General features: G+C 41.3%; 1 protein-coding gene and 1 pseudogene across 1 annotated transcript in view; one reads left to right on the forward strand and one right to left on the reverse strand.

Annotated features, from left to right (window-relative positions):
* EXTL3 (exostosin like glycosyltransferase 3) overlaps positions 1 to 20,686 on the reverse strand; it is a 498,145-nt gene that overhangs the window by 110,814 nt on the left and 366,645 nt on the right. The window lies entirely within an intron of this gene.
* LOC136389176 (methylosome subunit pICln pseudogene) lies at positions 1,996 to 3,495 on the forward strand (annotated as a pseudogene).

The raw sequence follows: 20,686 nt of genomic DNA on the forward strand, positions 1-20,686 counted from the left end.
AAAAAAAACCGTGCATACAATGTGTGTGTCTATATATAACATATGTATTAAAAACCAAATCGAACACTACTCTTATGTAGTACAGAAACTGAAACGTAAAGGAAGCTCAGATAGGTAGCATAAGAATTTTACAAATGTAAAAAATAACAATAAGAATACAATACTTTTTTAAAATTTCTATAATGCTGAAGATATCCATAGGTGAGGGCGGTCCTCCTAATCAGGCCGGGCAGAGTGGAACTGCCCAGCTCCAGGAAAGTAAAGGGCAGTCATTAAAGAGATGCCTTCCCCTTCGTCAAGTTTGAAACTTGATATCTAGCACTGCAAATTACTTTCCTCCCTCCACTCTCTAAACCCCAGTGATGATGATGGTCCTATTCATCTCAGAAACTTAATAAGTACAATTTGAAACTTGGCTAATCTTTCCCTCAGCTCCTTAGTAATCGTGGGAAAAGTAAGCTACCATTCAAATTACTTAAGTAGGTTTGGGCATAGCTGAGGCTAACAGTTTTTCATCGTTCAACAAATGTTTTATTTTTAAAAAAATGTCAGTCAAGTTAGGCAAAATCCAGCCCCTTGATGCTTAAAAAACATACAGTGGACCTTGATACTTCCAAGGGATCTATCCTAAAGCCTTCCTGAATCCCAAATGTGGGAACAGCAGTATTGCACAAAACTTCCTCCTATGTTAGTCAGGACTCTTGATTTTAAGTGATAGAATCTCAAGTGACAAAAGGGGAGTGAACTGGAGGACAGGATTCAAGGAATGGTGAGACAGCCAAATTGAGGAAAAGATGGGTGCAGTAGGCTTCCAAGAAAACAGGGGACAGGGACACAAACACCACCAGAGCTCTGCCCATCAGCCTTTTTCATTGTCTTCCCCACCTGGCAGGAAATACAGCCATGTAGAGGCCAAGAATCACCACTGGCAAGGAGTTCCTCAAACATTTTCTGATTGTAAGCACAAAAACCCTGAGAGAGTCTTTGATTGGCCAGTAGAGGTCAGGTGTCCACTCTGGACCAATCAGCTGTAAGAACATACCCATCCCTTCTAGAATCACATGGTTCAAGGGAACCAGAAGCAGTTCCTCCAGAGCAAGAGGGTGCTGGAGGGACCAAAAGTAAGTAATGAAACAAAGGGCTACTCTACTATAGTACAATGAAAATAAAGAATATAAAACTGAAAAATCTAAATGACAGTTCAGACCTTCCTGGGAGTCATTTTTTTTTTTTAAGACAGAGAGAATCAGAGGGATAGATAAGGGACAGACAGACAAGAATGGAGAGAGATGAGAAGCATCAATTCTTAGTTTTTCATTGTGACACCTTAGTTGTTCATTGATTACTTTCTCATATGTGCCTTGACCATGGGGCTACAGCAGACCGGGTAACCCCTTGTTCGAGCCAGCGACCTTGGGTCCAAGCTGGTGAGCTCTGCTCAAACCAGATGAGCCTGTGCTCAAGCTGGAGACCTGGGGGGGGGGGTCCTCGAACCTGGGTCTTCCGCATCCCACTCTGACGCTCTATCCACTGCGCCGCCACCACCTGGACAGGTCTGGGAGTCATTTTTTATGGACACTCTAAGAAACCAGGCACTTCCTTCCTATACACCAGCCTTACAGCACACACAATTCAAGATCATTGCACCTTAGCAAAACCCAAACTGCTGTCATGGCCTTCACAGCTGGTACATAACCAGGGGCTAGAATGCCTCAGAGAAAAGCATTTTTAATGGCAGGTGTTTCTCTAAAATGAATAGATACATATAGAAAAAGGAAGAATGGTTCCCAATGAGCCAGCATCCTGACTCATCTTGACACCACCTGCTCCTTCCCACCCTTTCAATCACCAACAAACTCCTATTATTTTTACATCAATAGCAACTCTCCATGTAGTCACTTCCCTCTACCTCTCTATCAGCCTCTACCCTGGTTCAGTTCCCCATGATGACCAGGTGGAGTTATTCTGTAAATATTGTAGAAAGAGAACTAGGCAATGAGCTTCCTCAAAAGTTTCCCACCACCAGGGTCAGCTGAAGGTCTCTGGCAGCAGCAGCCAGATACCGAGGCTGTGCTGAACGGGAAGGGTCTCGGCACCAGCACTCTTTACATCACTGAGAGCCGCCTGTCTTGGTTAGATGGCTCTGGATTGGGATTCTCTCTGGAATACCCCACTATTAGTCTGCATGTGGTGTCCAGGGACCTAACTGCCTATCCACGAGAGCATTTGTGTGTTATGGTGAAGAAGAATCTTCTCCAAATTTGGAGAAGAATCAAAAGAATCTGATGCTGATGAAGAAGAGGAAGACAGTGATGATGATATTGAACCTATTGCTGAATTTAGATTTGTGCCTAGTGATAAATCAGCATTGGAGGCCATGTTCACTGCAATGTGTGAATGCCAGGCTTTGCATCCAGATCCTGAGGATGAAGATTCAGATTATGATGGAGAAGAATATGACGTGGAAGCACATGAACAAGGGCAGGGGGACATCCCTACATTTTACACCTATGAAGAAGGACTATCCCATTTAACAGCCGAAGGCCAGGCCACATTGGAGAGATTAGAAGGAATGCTTTCTCAGTCAGTGAGCAGCCAGTATAACATGGCTGGAGTCCGGACAGAAGATTCAGTAAGAGATTATGAAGATGGGATGGAGGTAGATACTACACCCACAGTTGCTGGTCAGTTTGAGGATGCAGATGTTGATCACTGAAAATTATTTTATGCTGTTTTGGGATTCAGTTCACAACTTTAGGAGAGAACCTGGTACCTCTTCCTCTGTGGAGTGGATGATGATAAAAGTATTTTTTCTTCTCCAAAACTTACCTGAACCGGTTCTTCCTTGAGACAGACTGTACTGAGACAACTTGTCACCAGCAGAAGAAACTATGACCTTTATTATTAACAAAGGTGAATTAACCAAGAGGGTATTTGTAGTTTATCATTTATCCCCAAACTCTCTGTGTCTAGATACCCTCTGAGTAGGCCTGTAATTCTTGCCTTCAGTGTATGCATCTTCAGGAACTTCGCAGGGCTATGTGGTGAAAATACATAAGCACTTGAAGATGTTAGTAGACTGGATGGGAGAGAGGCTGAATCAAGGATACAACTCTTTAGGGCCTAAGGATATCTTTACCCTTAGAAAAGAAAGACGAAGACCTCAGGAAGACTGGTCTCTGCTTATTCTTCACAGGGGTAAGGATCTTTTTACTAATTTAGGACCCAGACTAATTCATTCAGGCATCTCTAGAGAACCTCTTTGGAAACATCCCAGCCAGACATACTAACACAAGTGCTTCGGACTAGCTTTTGCTCCTTTTATCGTATTTTACCAGTCTGTTCTGTTATAACCACTTAGGTTATATCCTTTAATTTCCAGCCTCTTATTTCAGTTTCTGTAATAGAACACATGAAATTGGGTTCAAGTCCTCAGAGTAGTACAGATAATTATTTTGTCTTTGTAATAGCTTAACAAATAAATCTAGGTTTTCTATATTAAAAAAAAAATAGTAGAAAGAGAGATACAATGCATATGTCCTTGTTTGCCAGATACCTATTGAGGAATGAATGACTTTTAGTCCTGAAGTATAAGATTAATGAGGCCAAGACAAGAAGATGACAAGAGCATGGGTTTTGGAACCAAAATGCTGTGGTTTGAATGCAACCCTGTCACTTCCTCTCTGCATGACCACGGTAAACTGCTCAATCTCTCTGAGGCTTTTCTTTTCTTTCCGTTCTTTCTTTTTTTCTTTTTTCTTTTTAATTTTTACATTGATTGAAAGAGAAGAAAGGGGGAGGGGGAGAGAAAGAGAGAGAAAGAGAGTGAGAAGCATCAACTCATTGTTCCACTTAGTTGTTCGATTTAGTTGTGTACTCTTTGACTGCTTCTTGTTCGTGCCCTGACCAGGAGTCAACCGCGGGACAACACTTCATTCACTGAGTCACCTGGCCAGTACCTCTGGTGCTGATTTTGTTAAACAATAGGGCATAATATTTGTCTTGCAGATTCACTGTAGTGATTAAATTAGGTGACAATTTCTAAAGTGCCCAGAATATTAACAGAATATTCAATGTATGCTGCTCATATTAGAGGACTGGTGCTAACCTAAGGTCCATTAACAAACGTAGGTGGAGTGCTGATGAACGGAAGACTGAATCCGTCCCACTCCTCCCATCTTGCTTTGGCACCTCAACAAAGATCTGCCATATTCCTCTTATAAGCCTAAAAGGTTCGATCAAGTAATAGTTCTTGCTTCTCTTTGTTGAGCAATGTTTGGATCAGGAACCATTATCTGAAGGGAAAGTTTAGGAGTCCTTCTTTCTTAGGACTGGGTATATATAGCCTTAACCTTATACCATAAACAGAAATTAACTCAAAGTGAATCAAAGACCTAAATTAAGAGTTAACACTATAAATCTCTTACAAAAAAAAACACGGGCAATTTTGCAGGACTTTGGATTTGGCAATGGATTCTTAACCATGACGCCAAAAGCACAGGCAACATAAGAAAAAAAAGTAAAGTTGGACTTCATAAAAAATGAAAAACTTCTGCTCATAAAGAGAGTGAAAAGACAACCCACGGACCGGGGGAGAAATATTTGCAAATCATGTATACAATAAGGGTTTAATATCCAGAATACATAAAGAACTCCTAAAACTCAACAACATAAAAACAAAACCACCCAATTTCTTTTTTTTTTTTTTTTTTTTTTTTTTCATTTTTCTGAAGCTGGAAACAGGGAGAGACAGTCAGACAGACTCCCGCAGGCGCCCGACCGGGATCCACCCGGCACGCCCACCATGGGGCGACGCTCTGCCCACCAGGGGGCGATGCTCTGCCCATCCTGGGCGTCGCCATATTGCGACCAGAGCCACTCTAGCGCCTGGGGCAGAGGCCACAGAGCCATCCCCAGCGCCCGGGCCATCTTTGCTCCAATGGAGCCTTGGCTGCGGGAGGGGAAGAGAGAGACAGAGAGGAAAGTGCGGCGGAGGGGTGGAGAAGCAAATGGGCACTTCTCCTGTGTGCCCTGGCCGGGAATCGAACCCGGGTCCTAAAACCACCCAATTTCAAAAGGGGCATAAAGAGGGGTTGGAGGGGAGGGAGCGATGAGTAGCTGGAGTTCCGAGGATTTTTAGGGCAGTGATGCTATTTGATACGCTGCTATCGTGGCGGATGCATGCCATTATATGCTCCTCAAAATCCACAGAGTGCACACCAAGAGTAAACCCTAAGGTAAACTATGGACTTTGGGTGATAATAATGTGTCAATGTAGGTTCGATGATAACACATGTACCTCTCTGGTGTAGGTTACTGATTACGGGGAGTCTGTACATGTTGGGAGTATATGGGAATTCTCTGTACTTTCTACTCAATTTTACTGTGAACTTAAAAGAGCTCTAAAAAAAATAAAGTCAGGGGAGTGGGGAGGGCAAAGGACTTGAACAGACATTTCCCTAAAGAAGAGAAACAGATGGCCAATAAGCACAGGAAAAGATGGTCAATATCTTCAGTCATCAGGGAAATGCATATTGAAACCACAATGAGATACCACTTCATACCTACTAGGACGGCTATTTAAAAATTATGGAAAATAGCACATTGCAGATGACGTAGAGAAATTGGACCCCTCAGACTTTGTTGGCGGAATGCAAACCAGGTCAGCAGCTGTGGAAAACAGCGTGGCCATCCCTAAAGAAGTTAAACAGTTACCATATGACCCAGCAATTCTACTCCTAGGTAAATACCCAAAAGAACTGAAAACAGAGATTAAACAGATATTTGTACACCATGTTTATTGCAGCATTATTCACAATGGCCAAATGGGGGAAACAGCCCAAGTGTCCAACATGGAATAAATGAATAAACAAAATGTGGTAAATACATACAATGTAATATTATTCGTCCTTTAAAAGGAATGAAGTTCTCACACATGCTATGATATACATAAACCTTGAAGATGTCATGCTAAGTGAAAGAAGGCAGACACAAAGTGTATGATCACACAAATTCTACAATTCCACCTATAAGAAATATCTAAAAGAGGCAAATTCATAGACAGAAAGTAGATTGGTAGCTGCCAGGGGCTAGAGAGAGGGAGGAATGAGGAGTTATTGCTTAATAATTACAGTTTGGACATAGTAGCATCAGCTTGCAAAACATTATTGATTTTAGAGAGAGAAGAAGAGTGATAGGAACAGAGGGTGGGAGGAGAGAGAGAGAGAAACATCGATCTGTTCCTGTATGTGCCCTGACCAGGGATCGAGTTGGCAACCTCTGCGAATCTGGACGACACTATAACCACCCGAGCTATCTGGCCAGGGCCTGCACAACATTACAGATATATTTAATGCCACTGAGTTATTCACTTAAAATGGTTAAAATGGCCAATTTTATGTTATATAACTTTATCACAATTATTTTTATTTTATTTATTCATTTTTAGAGAGGAGAGAGACAGAGAGGGAGAGAGAGGAGAGAGAGACAGAGAGAGAGAAGGGGGGGAGGAGCTGGAAGCATCAACTCCCATATGTGCCTTGACCAGGCAAGCCCAGGGTTTCGAACCGGCAACCTCAGCATTTCCAGGTCAACGCTTTATCCACTGCGCCACCACAGGTCAGGCTTTATCACGATTATTTTTAAAAGAAAAAAGGAATTAGTTCTAACTAACCTGCAAACATAGGAACTAAAATCTGTTATGAAAATTTATGTAGGAAGAATAATGTTATAATGTCTACTGCAAACAGAAGCATGGCGGTCTGGATGAAGCCAAGATCAAGTACTTATTACTGCTTTTTTTTTTTTTTTTTTTTTTTTGTACTTTTCCGAAGCTGGAAACAGGGAGAGACAGTCAGACAGATTCCCGCATGCACCCGGACCGGGATCCGCCTGGCACACCCACCAGGGGGCGATGCTCTGCCCCTCCAGGGCATTGCTCTGTTGCAACCAGAGCCACTCTAGCACCTGGGGCAGAGGCCAAGGAGCCATCCCCAGCGCCCGGGCCATCTTTTGCTCCAATGGAGCCTTGCTGCGGGAGGGGAAGAGAGAGACAGAGAGGAAGGAGGGGGGGAGGGATGGAGAAGCAGATGGGCGCTTCTCCTGTGTGCCCTGGCCGCAAATCGAACCCGGGACTCCTTGCACGCCAGGCCAACACTCTACCACTGAGCCAAACGGCCAGGGCCTATTACTGCTTTTTTAAGGTACTAGATAAGCAGATTCTAAAATCCATATGGAAGAACAAAGAACTAAGAATAGCAAAATATAATTCTGAAAAAGAAAAACAAAGTGGGCCACCTCTCCCTATGACATGTCAAGATATATAAAAGTTGTAGTTTTGGATGGTATGATATTAGCCCAGAAACAAATAACTAGATCAGTCAACCCCTAACTAAATGGAAACATGGCATCAAAAAGACATAAACCAGTGGAGAAAGAACAGACTGTTCGATAAAGGTACTGGACCAACTGATTTTCTATATGGAAGAAAAAGCAAAATGAATCTTCACCTTCCATCAATCACAGAATAAATTTGTTTTGTTGGTTTTTTATTAATTTTAATGGGGTGACATTGATAAATCAGGGTACATATGTTCAGAGAGAACATCTCCAGGTTATTTTGACATTAGATTATGCTGCATCCCCATCACCCAAAGTCAAATTGTCTTCCGTCACCTTCTAACTGGTTTTCTTTGTGCCCCTCCCCTTCCCCAACCGCCTCTCTTTCCTCCCCCTCAACCCCGTAACCCCCACACTCTTGTCCATGTCTCTTAGTCTCATTTTTATGTCCCACCTATTTATGGAATCATATGGTTCTTAGTTTTTCCTGATTTACTTATTTCGTTCAGTATAGTGTTATCAAGGTCCATCCATGTTGTTGTAAATGATCCGATGTCATCATTTCTTATGGCTGAGTAGTATTCTATAGTATATATGTACCAAGGATTTTAATCCACTCATCCAATGATGGACACTTGGGCTGTTTCCAGATCTTCACTATTGTGCCTGACCTGTGGTGGCGCAATGGGATAAAGCGTCGACCTGGAACACTGAGGTTGCCGGTTTGAAACCCTGGGCTTGCCTGGTCAAGGCACATATGGGAATTGATGCTTCCTGCTCCTCCCCCTTCTCTCTCTCTCTCTCTCCTCTCTCTCTAAAAATCAATAAATAAAATAAAATTAAAAAGTAGTTACATTCCAGATCTTCGCTATTGTGAATAATGCTGCCATAAACATGGGGGTGCATTTCTTCTTTTCAAACAGTGCTATGATGTTCTTGGGGTATATTCCTAAAAGTGGGATAGCTGGGTCAAAAGGCAGTTCGATTTTTAATTTTTTGAGGAATCTCCATACTGTTTTCCACAGTGGCTGCACAGTCTGCATTACCACCATCAGTGCAGGAGGGTTCCCTTTTCTCCACATCCTCACCAGCACTTACTCTAATCACAGAATAAATTATAAATGAATTACCTGCTTAGTGTGAAAACCAAAACTTTAAAAACTTTTAGTAATAAAATATAGGAAGATAATTTACTTATGGTGTTTCCACTATAAAGACTGCTGTCTTAGAGACAAATGCTGATGAACTATTTCAGCAGTTACTCCTTCTTCAAAGACTTGTATGTCAACATAGAGCTCCATGTTTTATAGGACATACTCGAGCTCACTCCATGCTCCCTGGAGCTTTAGCACAAGGGAATGCCCTTGTTAATCAAGCTACCCAAAAGAAAATTATTTGGAGCAACCATGACAGATCGAGTAATTCAGTCTCATACTATTCATCACCAGAACGCTGCAGCCCTGTGTAAACAGTCTCAACTTTCTTGGGAAGCAGCACGGCAGATTGGGAAATCCTGTCCAAGGGATGGGATCCTATACTACAATCTGTTCCTTCATTTGGAGTTAACCCTCAAGGACCCCTACCAGGACAACTTTGGCAAATGGATGTTACTCATATACATTCATTTGGCAAACAGCCCCATGTCCACGTTACAGTGGATACCTATTCTGGATTTATAGTAACCTCTGTCAAAACAGGAGAGGCTGCTAAGCATGTTATAGCTCATTGTCTGTATGCATAGTTCTATTATTGAATTTCCTAAACTGGTTAAATTGACAATACTCCTGCATATGGAGCAAAAGCATTTACTGTATTTTGTCAAACCTTTCTAATTATGTGTATTTCTTACAATCTTTAAAGTCAAGGTATTATTAAAGTGTACCCAGTAAATATTTTAAGGTCAATTTAAAAAAATTTAAAAGGGGGGAGTCATATCCTGGAACTCCTACGGGTCTACCATATCATGCTTTTTACTTAAAAAAAATTTAATTTCTTTTGAATGCTGATGAACAGGAGACGCCAAATCTTTTTCTCCTGCAAACTTCTACCTTCTTTTATTTGATCCAGCTAATAACACTATTTTGTCTTTTTCCAAACAGCTCCAGATATATGGAAAAGGTTTATATAGGCAGATGGGGATCCTCAAACCCCTCAACGAGATCTTCTGAGCATGGCTTTTAAGATACCAAGAGGCAGAAAAAGCCCAATAGAGATCAGGTGAACTACCAGCTTTTAGGATACGCCCTTAAAGGCTCCAACACCCCAAAGGGGTCTCATAGGATGCCATCTGGCTCCTGCTTCAATAGTGAAAAGGAAGGTTATTGAGCTAAAGCCTGCCAGACTTACATGCCTCTGCTGTGAGGAAAAAGGGACACTGGGAGGTAGGCTTCCTACTTGCTCCTCTAAGGGAGGGTACAGCCTCTTCCAGCCCTGCTCCAGCCACCTATGACCTAACCTTGCCCAGAATGCTGGGGTTTGCCACTGAAGGCTGAAGGTGCCCAGGGCCGTCAGCCCCATCTACAATACTGTGGATGAGCCTAGGGTATTTCTTCCAAGAAGCAGGTAAACTGATCTCATTTGCACAAGGGCCACTTAACTATGTCTTGCCTGAATAGTCAGGTTTTTTATTCTTCCCTCGAAGATCTCTGTTGTGGGAGTTGATAGTCCTATTTTCTGCTGCTTTGTTTAATATATAGTGTTTCCTTTATTCCTCCTACCTCAATGCCCCACTCATATTTCAGGCTGGGACCTACTCCTAATTTAGAGCTCTCTTTCCCCCTTTTGCCAACTTCTATTATGAATCTATCTTTGCCACCCAGCTTAGTGTATCCCAAGGTTCTCTGTACCATGCCACAGTCGCAGAGCTCCAGGGAAAAACAACCTGGTCTCATCTCTCCAGGCAGAGGAGAACAGAAGCTCCATCTCCACACATGCTGCAGATGGCTTTTCCAATCTACGTGAATCATTACCAGCTAGAAGCAGCGGTCATTGGGACTTGGACGTGAGCTGCAAAGTATAGAATTGTGACAACAATCCTAGTGCCATGCGGACTTTTCCTGGATGTGGACTTTTCCTGGACTCCTGCTCCCTGTGACAGCTCCTAACGGATTGAACTGGGGTTAGGTTGCATTTGCAGGGATTTGGAATGGTGGTGGTGCCAATTTGGACTTGGTGAACATGTTAAGGACACTACTCTTTTATGGATTCCTGCTGTATTGGCCAAGAGTTTGCTTAAAGGCTTTAATCACTGTTAAAAAAAAATAGAAGACTGGATAAAGAAGATGTGGCACATATACACCATGGTATACTATTCAGCCATAAGAAATGATGACATTGGATCATTTACAACAAAATGGTGGGATCTTGATAACATTATATGGAGTGAAATAAGTAAATCAGGAAAAAAACAAGAACTGCAGGATTCCATACATTGGTGGGACATAAAAATGAGACTAAGAGACATGGACAAGAGTGTGGTGGTTACAGGGGGCGGGGGGAGGGAAAAAGGGAGAGGGGCAGAGGGAGAGGCACAAAGAAAACTAGATTGAAGGTGACGGAGGACAATCTTACTTTGGGAGATGGGTATGCAACATAATTGAATGACAAGATAACCTGGACATGTTTTATTTTAATATATGTACCCTGATTTATTGATGTCACCCCATTAAAATTAATAAAAATTTATTTATAAAAAAAATATATATATAGGAAAATATACATATGACTGTGGAGTGGGAGAAATTTTTTAAAAATAAGACTTGAAAGCACAAATAATAAAGATGGTGAAATACTTGACTATGTCAAAATTAAACTTGTCTATACATCAAAATACAACCTACACAAAATAAAAGACAAAAAGCCTGGCGCAGATCTCTGTGGCTGGTAAAGGAGTGGCAACCAGAATACACAATGAACTACTTCAACCATTAAGAAAAAAAGGACAACACAACAAAAAAGCAAAGAGCATGGACAGATAACTCAGCATAAGTGGAGCTACAAATAGCCAATAAACACATGAAAAGCAGCTCAACCTCATTAGTAAGTGGGAAAATATGAACATCTATGAGACATCATTTCACATGGACCAGATTTGCAAAAAAATTTTGAAGTCAGAGAACAGTAAGCATGGCTAAGGCAGTGGAGAAGCAGTCTCTGTCATATGCCCCATCAACTGGTACGACTGTTATGGAAAGAAATTCACCACATCAGTGTGCGTTCACTATGACCCACTAGTCGTTGCTCTAGATCAGAGGTAGTCAACCTGATTCCTACCACCCACTAGTGGGCGTTCCAGCTTTCATGGTGGGCGGTAGAGGAGCAACCAAAGTATAAATAAAAAGATAGATTTAACTATATAGTAAATTGTTTTATAAAGATTTATTCTGCCAAACAGCGAAAATCTGACATAAAGTACTTGGTAGGTAATTATTATTATATGCTTTAACTTGCTATAATTCTGCTTTATAAATTTTATAAAGTTACTTCCCTACTTTATAAATCACCATTACTGTGGAACAGGTGGGCGGTTAGAAAATTCTACTACTAACAGAGATACAAAAGTGGGCGGTAGGTATAAAAAGGTTGACTACCCCTGCTCTAGATCAACATGTGTACAAGGACACAGATACAAAGATGTGCCTTACAGCAGTGGTTTTTCAACCGTAAAAAAGTTAACCATCCTGATGTTGTATGAAGATTATAGAATCTATGGAGATTATAGACCCAATAGATTCGATAATCTTCATACAGTATCAGGGTGGTTAACCCTTTCATGGACTGGTACAAAATTTCTGTCAGACTGGCACTGGTCCATAGATTTGCGGTTGAAAAACACTGCCTTAAAACATGTATAAGTGTATTTATCCATGCATTTATATGTAGCAAGTGACAGGATGAAAGCATGCACAGTAATAATTCAGGACCTCGGTAATGATAATTCCAGTGGTGGCCTCTGGAAGGGAGAGAGAAAAATAAAACTAGGGAGAGGTACACAAGGGGTTTCCTCTACACCTATCTTTTTTAATCTATTTTTTATTGATTTTTAGAGGGGAGGAGAGAGAGAGAGAGAGAGAGAGAGAGAGAGAGAGAGAGAGAAAGGGGAGGAGCAGGAAGCATCAACTCCCCTATGTGCCTTGACCAGGCAAGCCCAAGGTTTCGAACCGGCAACCTCAGTGTTCCAGGTCGACGCTTTATCCCACTGCACCACCACAGGTCAGGCTCCTCTATACCTATTTTTAATTTTTTATAATATAGTTGACATACTAGTTTCAGCTGTAAAACATAGTGAGTCAACATGTGCATACTCTATAGAGTGATCCCCACAATAAGTCTGATAACCGTGTCACATTACAGTTATGATGTTACTGACTCTATCTCCTATGTGTACATTACATCTCTGTGACTTATTTTACAACTGAAAGGTTGTACTTCTTCATCCCCTCCTCCCTTTCCACCCCACTCCAACCTTCTGGCAACCACCAGTGTGTCCTCTGTATCTGAGTTTGTTTGTTTTGTTTGTTCCTGTTTAATTTTTTAGATTCCACAGCTAAGTGAAATCACATGGTAGTTGTCCTTCTCTGTGTAACTTACATCTATATTTTTTTTGTATTGATATTTTAAAGAAGGAACTGGAGCAAAACAGGCAAGATGTTAAGATTTGACAAACTAAGTTGTGAGTACATGATATTGTTTTGTACTCTTCTGAATATTTGAAAGATTTCATAATAATAATTTTTCACATTCTAGCATAATCTGTCCAGAATTACTTTGAGGACATGAACATTCCACAGAGTTGGGCAACTATAGATCTGCAAAGGACGAGGGATAGTTGGAGCTGGAGGAGCCATATCTTGCCTAACGACTCTGAGCTAAGAAATGAAGGTGCAACACCGTGAGATGTTTACAGGAAGAAATCAACTGTTTCCTTCACCTTGGCCTGGCAGGATAACCAGCACATGTCTCTCTGCCCCACCTATGTGCGTCTTTCAAGGCTGCATCCTGACCTCTCCCTCTAATTGTGACCTCTTTCCTACGCAAGGAGGAGAGTCAGCCAGGACTCCTAATTGATTCAAAGAAACACTCTAAGCAAATCTGTCATTTATTCTTTCTCTGATCGCTTCCTGCAGGAATAATTAAGTATTTTAAGTATCCTGCCTCATTGGGAAGTTTCTTTCCCTCACTATTCCTACTGCAGAGCAAAAAGTGTTGGCAAAAATGTCAAGAAAGCCCTGGCCATGTAGCTCAGTTGCTTAGAGCACCCTCTGATATACCAAGGTTGTGGGTTTGATCCCTGGTCAGGGCACATACAAGAAACAACCAATGAATACTCAACTAAGTGGAATGGCATATTGATGTTTCTCTCCGTCTCTCTCACACTCACTTCCTCTCTCTCAAATAAATCAATCAATAAAAGTTTTTTTTAATTTATTTTATTGATGAGAGAGACAGAAAGAAAGGAGAGAGATGAAAAGCATCAACTCATAGTTGCTTCACTTTAGTTCATTGATTGCTTCTCATTTGTGACTTGGGGGGGGGGGGCTCAAGCAGAGCCAGTGACACCTCGTTGAAGCCAGCAACCTTGGGCTCAAGCCAGCGACCTCTTGGCTCAAGCCAATGACCTTTGGGATCATGTTAATGATCTCGCACTCAAGCTGACAATCTTGGTGTTTCAAACCGGGGACCTCTTTTTTTTTTTTTTTAATTTTAGTGAGGATAGAGAGACAGAGAAAGAAGTGGGGGAAGAACAGGAAGCATCAACTCCCATGTGTACCCTGACTGGGCAAGCCCGGGGTTTTGAACTAGAAACTTCAGCATTCCAGGTCAACGCTTTATCCACTGAGTCACCACAGGTCAGGCAATAAATAAAATATTTTTTAAAGAGTCAAGAAAGAACCATAAGCAAAAATAAATAAATAGATACAAATAAACCCACCAATGACTCACCACGTGAAGGTAGGAAGGTGTAGTGGTGACATGAACTTTAGAATCAGACAAACTGAGTTTGCAAGACCAGCTCCTCCACTTATTTCTCGACTTACTTGACGTAACCTCTCTGATGCTCAGTTTCCAAACCATCAGACGACAACAATAACCCCTACCTCACACAGTTAATGAGAAAATAAGATTACATGCAAAAATCACTTACACAGTGGCTGGCATATAATACATTAATAGGCATAACAGTAATTCTTGTTATCAATAACCAGGGAATGAACTACATTGTATTTCATCTTCCCACCTGCTAGGATATAAGTTCCATGATAGCAGGGAAGTCTGTTTTGTTCACTGAGGTAACTCAGGACCTAAAACACTGTATGGCCCATACTAAGCACTCAATAAATGTTTGTTGACTGAATATGAACCTCAGTATTTGGCACATATTAGGCATCTAACACTTTCTACTTACTGTGTGCTGGGCATTATGCATTTTATATCTTGTTTAATCCTTGCAACAATGTATTTATTATACTATTCATTTCTGGGCATTATATATTTTGTATCTCATTTAATCCTTAGAAAACAATGTATTATACTATTCATTTTATAAATAAGAAAACTGAGGCCCAGAGAAATTAACTTACTTCCCCACCTCACAGAGTTAAATGAAGAGCCAGAATTTATCCAGTGTGTTGGTTTTCAGATATCTGTGGGATCAATTAATAAGTAAAGGCTCAGAATTAAATTGATAATTTAGTGAATACTCACATAGTGGAGTGATAAATAGTACTTATACATATCTATGTATCTATGGCTTTGTAGCAGAGATCAGGCATGTTCCAGTCCCAGAACCACTGATATTTTCAGTACTTCTGGGGTAATAATAAACAAGGAGTTCTCCACATTCTACAGAGAGAGTTACAGGACAGAAAGTTGTAAAGTAAATGTCCCAAGGTGACAATTAGTAAGTGAACTAGATATAAAACCCAGTCACCTGCTCTCTCTCTTCCTGAGACTCTAATTTTTTTTTTTTTTTTTTTGTATTTTTTCTGAAGCTAGAAACCGAGAGAGACAGTCAGACTCCCGCATGCGCCCGACCGGGATCCACCCAGCACGCCCACCAGGGGGCGACACTCTGCCCCTCCGGGTCGTCACTCGGCACCTGGGGCAGAGGCCAAGGAGCCATCCCCAGCGCCCGGGCCATCTTTGCTCCAGTGGAGCCTCGGCTGCCAGAGGGGAAGAGAGAGACAGAGAGGAAGGAGAGGGGGAGGGGTGGAGAAGCAAATGGGCACTTCTCCTGTGTGCCCTGGCCGGGAATCGAACCTGGGACTTCTACACGCCAGGCCGACGCTCTACCACTGAGCCAACCGGCCAGGGCCCCGAGACTCTAATTTAACATAGCCACAGATTTGGAACCACTGCACAGAGAAAAAAGTGGTACCAAAGCAAGAAAGTAAAAGCAGTAAGACCTTCTCATAAACCAGCGGTTCTCAACCTGTGGGTCACGACCCCGGTGGGGGTCGAACGACCAAAACACAGGGGTCACCTAAAGCCATCGGAAATACATATTTTATTTAGGCGACCCCTGTGTTTTGGTCGTTCGACCCCCACCGGGGTCGCGACCCACAGGTTGAGAACCACTGTCATAAACCTTAACTATTTGACATTCAAATACTTCTGTAGAAAAAAGTCATATAAAATAATGGCACTAATAGAAACCATTTTGTTTAGCATAGTCTTTAATTTAAAAATAACTTTATAGCCTGACCAGGCAGTGGCACAGTGGATAGAAAGTCAGACTGGGACGCTGAGGACCCAGGTTCAAAATCCCAAAGTCACCTGCTTGAGCGTGGGCTTATCCGGCTTGAGCACAGGCTCACCAGCTTGAGTGCAGGGTTGCTGGCTTGAGTGTGGGATCATAATCACGACCCCAGAGTTGCTGGCTTGAGTCCAAGGTGCTGCCTTGAGCAAGGGCTCACCTGCTCTGCTGGATCTGCCCCACCGCCCATCAAGGCACATATGAGAAAGCAATCAACGAACAACTAAGGAGCTGCAACGAAGAATTGAAGGTTCTCATCTGTTTCCCTTCCAGCCTGTCTGTCCCTCCCCTCCCCCATGAAAATAAATAAATAAATAAAAATAACTTTATATAAGTTTACTGTAGACAAGTTTTAAACACAAGTGAGAAAAAATTTTATTTCATTACCACCATATAATATATGTGTATATCTTCCTACTCATTTTTGTATATTTTTCTTTTACAAAAATGGGATAGCCTGGCTGGATAGCTTGGTTGGTTATAGCACTGATCTGATATGCAGAGGTTGTGAGTTCGATCCCTGGTCAGGGCATAGACAGGAGCAGATAGATGTTTCTCTCTCTCTCTCTAAAATCAACAAACATATTTTTAAAATTTTTTAAATATGGGATAAAACTGTATACCTTTTATAGCTTAACTTTTCCAATTAATAAACTGTAACTATCTGCCTATGTCAGTAAACACATTATCTTTAACTGAGAATTCCATTGTATTTATATATTCAACTCATTTCTAATTATTCCCCATTGTAAACAAGGCTGAGATGAACTTGTTAGAGCTAAATCTTTTTATCAGTGTTTAATTATTTCCATAGGATAGATTTTCAGAAGCAGGTTTGCTGGGTCAAAAGGCTGCAGTTGGAATTTTTTAATTTAAGCACAAACATCTGTTTTAAATATATTTTAAACTTATCTTTCACTTCATTTTTAGTGTGTGTGTGTGTGTGTGTGTGTGTGTGTGTGTGTGTGTAAATAACAAGAACTATGACAAATACATGGAAAGCTCCCAATAGAGATTGGTTGATTGAGCATCTCTTTGTATATTACTTGTCTCTCTCCTTTCAAAAAAAAAAATCCCCGAGTTAAGAAAGAAGGAAAAAAGATGAAAACAAAACAGTAATGTTGACCGTGAGTGAGAAAGCCTGGTGGGCCCCACTCACATCTAGGAAAATCAAAGTCCATCATCAGAGATGTACATAGAACAACATTGCATCAGGCACCATGATAAGATTTAGAAGAAATGAACTATGCATGGTCTAGTCCTAGCCCTAGAGAAGCTTAAAATTTAGTTCAAAAGCAAAATCACAACTATATGAAAAGACTCAGAAGCATATAACAAGGCCACATGCAAAAGGTAAAAAGGTAGGTAACTTGGTTAACAGAAACAATCTGTTTAAGTAAAGAATCATAATGAAAAGATACATTGAAATTTTTATTGTAAATTAATACTTGAGGAACATTTATGCACAGTCTCTGAATTCTCAAGAAATTTTCTTTTGGAATAAGTCCATTATTTAAAGTCTCATAATACTTTGGTCAACAGGTTCCATTTTGGGTTTCCTTAAAATATTTTCTTAATTTTTATTAAATTTTTAAATTTAAAAATAAGTTTTTTTAAAAATCAAATGAAAATTTTCCCCAATATTTGTTTTCTCACCCATATGCAATTCTATTTTAATTAGTGTTAGAAAGTCATTATTACCTGTTTTTTTCCCAAACATCAACATGGTTTTTATAGAGGCAATTCTCTTTCCGAGCTCCTAGTTCATAATGGACACTGTCTATAAGCCTTCCAGAAGGCACGGGAGCAGTTCATATAAAGAGTTAAACAAAGCTTGACCTGAAGTGGCGCAGTGGATAAAGCGTTGACCTAGTATGCTGTGGTTGCTGGTTTGAAACCCTGGCTTCCCTGGTCAAGGCACATATGGGAGTTGATACTTTCTGCTCCTCCCCCCTTTCTCTCTCTCCTCTCTAAAATGAATAAATAAAATCTTTAAAAAAAAGATATAAAAAAAGAGTTAATCAGAGAAGTCTATTACTTCTCTTACACAACATGAGAGTTCCTCAGATCAAATCCAGATGGCATCTCCTTAGTAATTACTCTTCTGAGGTGAAATGGTTTAACAATACATCAAAAGTATAACTTCCAGTTTTTTGTGATGGTATGTTAAAAAGCCAACGAGATACTCTCAACCGTACCTGTGAAGACAGGCTCTATGGAATACTTTAGGCATCTCTAGATCAGTACATAATTTTCATCGTAAAAAACCGAAAGAACCTATTGACACATACAGGATCTGGAAGTACATTTTTAAAAGTTAAATATGTGAGGCTATAGGCAATAAGATTCCTCTGAATTAATATAAAAATCATACTATACTACCTGGTAAAAGTGTTGATATCATAAGCCACTCTGGACTGAAGGTCATGAGCTCTGAGTTCTAGTCCAATTATGCAACTGTAAATAGTTCTGTGGTTTGTACAAGTTACTGAGCTCCTCTGAGCTCCCTCTTTCTAATCTGTCAAATGAAGTGAATTAGTTTTAGGTAATTACTAAGATCTTCTTCAATTCTAAAACTTGACTGTTCTTTAAGGAGGACCAATAATCATACAAAAAAAAGAGAAGAAAAGCAGTAGATACTGCATTTTTAGGTATTCCAATAACTAATCGAATCAATCCAGGTTCTAATATCAAGAAGAGAATGGGAAAATCAGTACATCACATCTCATTTTATTTGACAACTCAGTGAATATTCATTGAGTGTCTACTCTGTGATGCTGGGGATATCTTACCAAACAAGGGAAATATCTGCATTCACAGACCTTATTAAATTAACAAACAATCACAATAAAGTGTTAGCAGAACGTTCTAACAGGAAGAGTGTGTACACAATGCAGTATAAAAGGCTTTTCTCTAAGGCTGAGACCCGAAAGGGTATGTAGTGGTTATTTAGGAAGGGGGTCAGGAGAGAAGTGATCCAGGAAGAAGGAGCACTTTGTGACAAGGTGTGGAGCTAGGAGACAGTTTACTAATCTGTCACCTGTGGCTCAAGTGTCCCAGAACAAGGGATGGAGTGAGGAGTGAAAAGAGAAGCAAGCAGTAGCCATATCAGGATAGCAAAGCCTTACATAAGAACATAGCAAGGAGTTTTGCTTTTAGCTGCCTTTGAAAGGTTTGTGTAGGCAAGTGATGGAATCAGAGAAACATTTCCAAAGATTGCCCTGGCTGTGATGTGAAGAATAGATTCTGGGGCAGCAAGACCCAAAGCAGAAAAGTCTGTGAGGATACTGTAGGAATCTACACAAAAGATGGTGACCTGAACTTGAATATGAACAGCAGGAGTAGAAAGATACTTGAAAGTTGATATCAGACTTGGTATTAAGCGGATGTGGGGGATGAGGAGTCAAAAATAATTCCTAGACTTCCAGCTTAAGAAATTGGGTAGAGGCCCAGCCGGTTAGCTCGGCTGGAGAGTTGTCCAAATGAGCCACGGTTGCGGGTTTGATCCTGAATCAGGGCACATACAGAGGTCTAATGAATGCACAATTGGGTGGAAAAATGAATTGGTCTCTCTCTCTCTCTCTCTCTCTCTCTCTCTCTCTCTAATCAATAATAAAAAAGAAATAGGATAGAAAATTCTCCACTGTGTTTGCTAAGAGGACTGGATATAAGCCTGCAGTAGCTGGCAGGCGTTTTGCCATCATTTGGAAAGAGGCCACCTGAGAATGTAGCCAACACACGGAAAAACAAAGCTATGAGACAGACAGGGAGGCTGTTGTGACATCCTTATGTCACATCCCATCTCGGGACCAGCTGTCCCAGATCTACCCCTGGACTTGTCAGGCACATGAATCATGCATTCCCTTTGTTGTGGTTTTTGGTGGTGGTGGCTTGGTGGGTTGGTTGTTTAGCAATTTAAGTTGGGGTTCTGCCACTTGGAACCAAGTTATTGGAAGAACAGGGAAAGTGAGTGCAGAGAGCCCAGGTTAGAACTGAAGAAGTGACAGGGAGATGAGCCCAAGGAGAAAGTAGAGCAGGATCCGGGAGAGTGCAGTGCCAACAGAGGAGAATGTTCAAAGTGAAGCGTGTGGTTGGCATAGTCAAACGCTACTGAGATAAGTAAGGCAATTACTAAGACATATGCAATGCCTTTAGCAACAGGCAGGAGTTGGTGGTCTTTGTGAGGATGGTTTCAATAGAGGGATGGGAGTAGAAACCAGACTGAAGGGTCCTGAAGAGTTAAGGTAAGGAAGGTCAGTGAATAGAAACAATTCTAAATCAAAAAGTTGTGTGGGGGCCATGACTGGTGGCTCATTGGATAGAGCATCATCCCAGCGTATGGAGGTCCTGGGTTCGATTCCCCTTCAGGGCATACAGGAGAAGCCACCATCTGCTTGTCTCCCTCCTTCCTTTTCTCTCCCCCTTCCCCTCCCACTGCCGGTGGCTTGAATGATTTGAGGATGGCCCCAGGCACTGTGAGGATACCTCTGTTGGAGTGCACCAGCCTGAGGTGCTAAAATTAGCTCGATACAGGAACATGGGCCCAGATGGGGTTGCCAGGTGGATCCCAGTTGGGGCACATGTGGGAGTCTG

The sequence above is a fragment of the Saccopteryx leptura genome, chromosome 1, assembly GCF_036850995.1.
Source record: "Saccopteryx leptura isolate mSacLep1 chromosome 1, mSacLep1_pri_phased_curated, whole genome shotgun sequence".
In the NCBI taxonomy this organism is placed as follows: Eukaryota; Metazoa; Chordata; class Mammalia; order Chiroptera; family Emballonuridae; genus Saccopteryx; species Saccopteryx leptura.